Source organism: Primulina tabacum, chromosome 13, assembly GCF_025594145.1.
Source record: "Primulina tabacum isolate GXHZ01 chromosome 13, ASM2559414v2, whole genome shotgun sequence".
NCBI classification, from domain to species: Eukaryota; Viridiplantae; Streptophyta; class Magnoliopsida; order Lamiales; family Gesneriaceae; genus Primulina; species Primulina tabacum.
Window position 1 is genome coordinate 28087286 of NC_134562.1, and position 8298 is coordinate 28095583.

General features: G+C 31.5%; 1 pseudogene; it reads right to left on the reverse strand.

Moving 5' to 3' along the window:
- Nucleotides 1–4416: 4416 nt before the first annotated feature.
- On the reverse strand, nt 4417–8006 carry LOC142522824 (transcription factor HHO3-like; annotated as a pseudogene).
- Between the last annotated feature and the right edge of the window lie 292 nt (nt 8007–8298).

Below are 8298 nucleotides of genomic sequence, written 5' to 3' on the forward strand. Positions count from 1 at the left end.
TTGCTCTAGATATATCGATAATGAGTAGATCTCTTATAAACGATCTTACGAGTTTTTATCTATGAGACAGGTCGACTCGACCTATACTTATAATGAAAATAATATTTTTGAGATGAAAATTATACTTTTTATGAGTTGTGTCAGATCGGAGATCCGTCTCACTAGAGTTTTTATGACAATATTTTTAGTAAAAAGGAATAAATGTCTTTAAGAAGATAAAATCATTAAAAATAACAATTTTGCCTGAATGAACAAAATACTTCTGAAGCCGACAGATGAGGATTAGTTTCCGATAACATTTAATGAGCAAACTATACATGATTCATACAAGTCCAAATCAATAATGTACCAAACACTATCTAAAATATGTACTTTTGCTGGATTCAACTTTTGTGATTGTTTGATTAAATTTCATAAGTGGACAAATAACAAATCTTATCAGTTGGATTCGGTATCTTCTCATCTCATTGGCATGGATTAAAGAGAAAATAATGATTAAGCCTTTAAGCTTTCCTTAATTTTGATGTCTCAAATAGAAGAGTTGTCTGACAAAATTGACTTATGAGACTGTCTCACAAGAGTTTTTGTGTTTCTAAAAATGTATAAAAGAGAATTTGACGGCTTCCATTGGTTTTAATAATCTCTTTAGAAACATGACAATCTGTATGTATAATTTATTTTTAGTGCAAACAATATGTTTCATAGATTTTAATATTCTTATTTATAATTATCTCATGAGCCCAATAAAATTATAGGCACATTGAATTGCAAACTCATAGGAATGGAAGCCCAAAGTGTATCAATTTTATCGCCACCACAAGTGGACTCGTGAATATAAGTATAGAAGGGAGGAGATATAATATATGAATTGCATCGGAGTGGAATTTGTATGTTTCAAGAAAATTGTGAAGAAAATATTAATCAGTTTATTCTAACATCAAGAGTATCTTGTGCATTCGCACCGAAAAGTAGAGACCGAAGATTCTCAGTCTTATCCATTCTTGAATAGTTAGTAAAATAAAATATTATTTTTATTAATAGCAATCATGAAATCATAACAAGAGACGACGACTCAGTCTTCTAATTACACGATATCATTTTTGCACTAAAATTTTCGAAGTATAAATTTTGATGCTACTTTCATTTCATTTCCCGATCATGCAACCGAAGTGGGTTGCCAATGTGTTAGTATAAATGCTGTGGGACTTTGGTGGCCGGTTAGCTCGTGACTCACATATCTCAAGGAAATTCATCGCGAGCCCTTGTGGTGAAAAAACAGGATACCAACTCCTGGCCATAGGACTAACTAATGAAGTCAACAGCTTGTTAGTTCTTGAAAAGTAGGAAAATGGAGTTTTTTTTATCAATCCAACACACATATGATCATTCACATGGTTAACGAGAATATGTATGCATGTAGGCCGCATGAATCTTTTCTTGATTTCGTCAGCTTTCGTCGTAGTATGTTTCGTCACGACGATTGCAGTTTTATCTATTTGATGAACTGCGGTTCAAACGAAAATTTTGCAGCAGCTGATGGCAGGGAATGGAATGGAGATAAACACGAAAAAGTTTCCTCCGAGCAAATTTTGCAGCAGCTGATGGCAGGGAATGGAATGGAGATAAACACGAAAAAGTTTCCTCCGAGCAAATGGATGGCTAATCGACTAGCTCAAGTATCACCAGCGGGCGAACAGATCAAGCTCCGTATATGACAGCGGATTTCACGATCTCGACTCAGTCCTGGTCACAAGTTTATCAGTCTTCACTTCAATCCAGTTTCGTACCGAGCATTTGAAAGGTTCCAAGGATTTATTCACTGTTGAAGCCGGTCCTTTCTCTCTGGTAAGTAACTTCAGTTCTTCGCTAACTGCTAGTGCTCTAAATGGGAAAAGGAAATCGTTTGTGAAGGAATTCTGCATGAACGTAGAAGAAAACCAACCATTCAACATAACTTTCTATGTTGATCAAAGTGTTCAATCTCAAGTCTCGCGAACCCTTTAGTTAACGGTATTCAGATAATCTCTACGCCTGTCCATCTTTCTTATTTGATGTTGGAAATATTATTGTATAATATTAAAATAATAATAAATCACAATTAGATAAAGTAGGACGTCAATTAAACAACTGTTGGAGTATCGTTTTTTCGAACTCAAGAAGTAGTGGAAGTTTAAAATTTTCAAACAAATTTTCGTTTTGACAATCAAAATATTTTTGGGCGTTGTATGATTCAAATCACTGCATAGAATGTTTTGAGTTATTTATATTTACATTCTAAGACATTGGACACTAAACTATTCCGTACTTTAAGCCGATATAGTCCTTTTGTAAATATCTATTAACGATCTTCTCGAAGTCGGCTTTCTTCAATCTCCAAGAATTAGGTCCACGATTGAGATTGCAATAGAAATCTAGACAACTTTGCATTGAGAGTTCAGAAGTGGGCTGCGATACGGCGGCTGAGACACGACGATCGACGATGGTGGAAGTGCAGTAGGATGACCTAGACCTTCAATAAGGAGTGATGAGTGCAATCTAGACAAATTTGCATTGAGAGTCAATCGCCAGAAGTGGGAGTCGACACAGCGGCGACACGGAGGTCGATGATGGTGGAAGTGGAGGAGGACGACCGATACCTTTAACATGAAGGGGTGATGACTGAATTCTATAGCGAGAGAAGAGAGCAATATTTATAATTTTCGTGGATTAAGTTAGAATCCTACAAGGACTCTTAAGTTAGAATCTTAATGAGACTCTTACTTCAGAGTTTTTAATCTAACTATAACTCCTACTAGTTAGAGTTATATTAGGATTCTCAATCTTATTAATCAAAATATACATAGTTTAGTCATGATCCCATGTAGTATTTTCAATATTTGAAAATACATAACATAATAAATAATTATTATTTAGTTAATAAATTATAAACCCTTCTAGAATATTTCATGAAAAATTTACATAGTAGTCAAAATCACTTAATTAATATTTAATTAGCACATTTTATATTTAGTAATTAATAATTATGACTCCATTATAATCTCGATCGACAATCAGAGAGCGTCGATGTAACGATGATACATTTCTCATTATTATAATGAAAAGTGAAAATTTCGAATATCAAAATTTTCCACAGTAATTTTTACAGCTATCTATTTAAAACTTCTTCACTAAATTAGGCAATTATACTCTCCTTACAGAACTAATAGTCAAGCTAACTTCCAAAACTTGAAAATATTAAATACACTTACAAACTTTTATTTTTTAAAAAAACTAATCATATATGATATATCATGTTATATCGACATTCACTTGCTGAGTGTTTGTATAAGTATTCACTTGTTACTTACCATCCTCATATTATATTGAAAAAGAACTCGAACAAGAAGAATATACCCAATTTTGAGGGTGGTAAATAAAATATTTTTTAGAGAGTTGATATTGTTATGTTTTTGCTTTCGCTGATGTATTAGGTTCACTACAGTTTGTCTAAAAATTTTGCTTTAAACTTTGGACGTAAAAACATGTTTAGTTATATATTAATATAAAGATTTGATTGATTTTGTACTATGATGCTTGTTTTCAAATTTCATTTCAAAGAAACGTGATGTCACGTCTTGATTTGGGACATGACACTACATTGAATCATTTTTACATCATAATAGGAGTTTTTTTACTCTCAAAACATCATATAAAATTGTTATAAAGTCTTGCTCACATACATTAATATTACAAATCAATATCATAGTAAAAATATTTATGTTGTCTAATTATTGCTGATCATATCCTTGGCAGAATGGTTTTAGTTTCAAATTTTTTTAACACTCATACATTAAATATTATAAATTAGTCCTTCGATTTTTTTTTAACCATGAATATCACACTATAATTATTGGCGAATCACTAAATGCACATGCTAAAAATGCGATAGAAACATGGTGTATGAGTTGTCGTACGATTTCAAATATTTGAATTGTACAATTATCATCCGTCCGCTATATTTTTTGTAAAATGTAGGGGTGCTTAACGAGATGGGTCAACATATAACCAGTCCTGAACTGTCTGTTAAGAACCGATTTGGAAGTGGTTTCTTGGAACCGACCCAAACCCATTGCCAAAATGGTTTGAGGCGGTTCAGGTTCGGACAGGACCAAGGTTAGAAAATTTTAATTGGAAATAGTGTAATTCTTGGAGATGGATTGTTGGGAAAGAAGACTGAGTGATTGCAACATTGTGTTTGTACTATTGTATGTTTTAAGCGTTTTAGGATATTTAAGTTGTATATTTTCATGAGCTATAATTTTTGATAAATAAATGATATTATAAATATAGAGCCTCTCAATAGAATTAGCCCAACAATTAAGATTTTATTAATTAAACTCAGTGAACATTATCTCTAATTATGTCAAGTTTATAAAAAAAAATTACATCCAATTTGTATTCAGCAAATGCAATGACAACCAGCCATCAAAATTTTAAAATAATCAAATCGAAATTTGTTCAAAATTATTACATTTGAAGATTACAAGTTTTATCACATTTTTGCAAAATACTATAATTTCAATACTCTGGCGAGGTAGTGGTGGTTCCGGTGGAGGAGGTGGTGACGGGTGACTGAGATTGAACATGGCCTTCATCGGGTCTACCTTTGTTGTCAAAATCTAATGCTTCGGTGTGATGTCTTTGTTTTGGGGATGCTGAGGTTCCCCGAAAAGACGAAGGTAGTGATGCTCTAGGGGCATAAGCTCCGGTGGAGGTGGCGCCACCGGATGCCTCGGCGGTTGTGGCCATTTTAGCGTATTCCGGTGATACCCATATACCTCCAACCACCACGTATTGAGGGGTCTGTGGGGGGTTGATGGTGGTGCTTCGAAACGAAAGGCTTGGCCTTCTAATGTGCAATCTATACTTCTGCAGTAGTGAGCAAGAAAATAGTCGTTAAATTTAAATTTTTAGGAGGATTAATTTCAGCAAACAAAAAAAAGGATAGAATCATTTTAATTTTTTATTTTACAAATGGCCCACTTCCAGAAAGGATATTATGTACAATTTTAATACAAAAACTATAGATTAAAATTATATTTTATTAAATTCAGTTTTTCATTGTTTTTTTTTTTTTGGTAGAAATTAGGAGTAGTTTAATTTTAATACTTGAGTAAAATAATAGAAAAAATATATTTTTAAAATATAAGAAAAATTTCAGAAACTATGGTTTTTGTTTTTGAAAGATTTTCCAATTATTTTTTCCCCTCTAAACATCAATTTTTTTAGGAAAATCATTTTTTGTATCGAAGCTCAATCCAAAACAACCGCAATGTTTCTTTTTTCTAAGCCTAAATCTAAAACATTACTAGCGTTAGATTGTCTTCGTAAACCATAATAAAATGATTAAACGTTGTAAATCATTTAACATTTCCCTCAAAATTTCTCCGCGGAAGCCAATTAAATGCAAATATTAGTTTCTGATTTTAAATTGCAAACATATATTTTTTTTATCTGCTAACTTGTCCAGTAATTTGTTAAACTTTGATTTTTTGTGTACTGACTTTTAATTTTTTTACTATATTGGTCTAATTGCAAACGTGACCAAAATAATCACTTGGTGCATTTTGACATTTTGGCCGGAGAAGTCCTATAACTTTTCAAATTATATAAACATATATATTTGACTCCATCTTCTCATTAATTGTGAGCTTCTCATTAATTGAGGATATCTCTAATGAGTAGGTCTCTTGTGAGACGGTCTCACGAATCTTTATCTTTGAGACGGGTCAACCATACCGATATTCACAATAAAAAATAATATTTTTTCATGGATGACCCAACAAGAGACCCATCTCACAAAATACGACCCGTGAGACCGTCTCACACAAGTTTTTGCCATATCTAATTATATAAAAATATAGAGATCAAACAATTTGAATTTTTTTTATTTAGTCCTTTAATAATGTTAGTAGAATGTGACATTTTCAAATTGTTTGATCACTATATTTCCACAATCACATGATCTCGACAATTAATGAGATGCTCCAAGTCAAATATGGTTATATAATTTGAGAATTTCTAAGACATTTCCAGCCCAGATGTCAAAATGCATCAAGTGACTATTTATTTTTTGTTTTATTTAGTCCGTTAATATGTTAAGAATTATTTGAATAAATACTTTGCTTATTTTATAAATTTTTCTTTTCATATTATTTTCAATCACAATAAATATTAGTAATAAAAAATTAACTCAAGCGTCGCTACATGATAAAAACGTCAAATTAATTTTGAAATGTTGTTATCAATGTGTATATATATTTTTGTAATACTTGATTTACTTAATATCTACTTAATATGAAATAAGAAAATTAAAATAATTTTTTTTACAAATAAAATTAATTTTATAAATTAATTGAACTAAACATTTAATTTAGAAATTTTATTTGAATATCGTCATTGGAAAACACAAATTTCTTCCTTTTTTTTAGAAAATATTTGAAAAGGTAAAAAAATAAAATAAAAGACATGTAGCTATTTTGAATGTAGGAGCACAAACCTGTAGATGACTTTTAACTTCATCCTTTGTGAGCCCTTCGACCTTCATAAATTCCCTAATTTGTTTTGGAGTAGCAACTGCATAATTCAAGCAATTATAAAATCTATATAAATTCAAACATTTATTACATATTTGAATTTGAATTGAATAAAAATTATGATTGTTTAAAATTATATAAAATAATTTTTTTTCCATTTATTAATTTATTTTATAGTGCATACCATCTGGACCACCTAATTGTTTAAGGGCTTGCAAGAATCTTCGATGTAGCTCAGGTGACCATGATCTTCTTGGCTTTCTTTGAGAGTGCCCTTCTTTTTCTTCCTTCTTCTTTCCATCGCCACGGCTGGTTTCTGCCGTGGAACTGGCGGAAGCCGGCGGCACTCGTGCGGATGCAGTTGGAGCCATGGCGTCACAACTTCTTTCTTTTTTGAATGGATGGAATGCACCCGTACTTCCATCTTTCTTCACCTCCTAAATTATCGGGAAAAGAAAAAAAGAAAAAGATCTAAAATAAATTTTTATCCAAATTAAATTAAGTGAAACCCATGGAAAATTATCAAACATGTCTTGTAAATTGGCTTATTCAAAATTTTGATTCCATAAAGTGAATAAATTGGTTTTTACCAGGTATTAAAAGTTAAAAAAAATTATATTATATTAAGATCGAATTTTAGCTATTCGAAAAACTAAAACTCAAAATATATCGACCTAGATAACAAATTTGCGGATCACGTCTCTCAAAAGCCAAATTTTAAGAAAAAAATTAGTTAAAATTACCAATTTGGCGGGTGAATCCGGAGTTTGATTCCATAGCTGAACAGATCTAAGCCAGTCTGATTTCTTGGAATTTATGTCATTTCTTGGCTTCTGAGATTCTTCTTCTTTGCCATCGGAATCACTGGAAACCCTCTTCAAAGGAATAAATTCCGCCAAAACTGGTAACTCACTCGATGTCTGTTCGGAACACTGAAGACTGCACATTTAAATTGTAATTGCTTTCTGTTCCTGATAACTGCTGCTTGCATGCCGCAATTGCTGCAAAATTCCGAAATCCACAAAACCATTAAAAAGTTATGGAAAAAAGCAGCAAAAATGAAGGGATCCAAGAAAAAAATGATACACCATTAGCAAACCTTGAGTAACAAGCTCGAGACAAAGCGGTAGTTCACGCTGGAAAACTTGAATCTTGCCACGTTCTTCCTCTAGAGCATGGATGTAACCTTGGAATCTCTGGTGGTTCTCCAAAAAATCATGGTGATTAAGGCTATTAATCAACATTTGGATTAATTTTTTATTCTCATGAGTCAAAATTGTTATATTTTTCCACTTTATGTCCTCTTTCCAAATACCAAGTTTATGGGATGATTAAGCCAAGAAAAATGGAGTTTAAGCTCGTTTTTTTATAATAAGAATAGGTTTTTGTCACAGCATAGAGATATCCAGAAGAAGAGAATAAAAGAATCTGAGTAGGAATCACCAAATGGAATAAACTTTTGTTCACTTGAAAAAGATAATTTAACAACATACTATATATACATGTAGATGTAACATCAATGAGCTTAATTATATATAAAAAATAATAATTATGTATGAATTTAATTAGTTTTTGGTCGTTATTTATGTATCACTTTGTTATTATAGACTTTATAGTGAGAGAGAAGCGAGATCTCTAATTAATATATATATATATATATATATATATATATATATATATATATATATATATATATATATAGTAGGGATTTTGTGAGACGGTC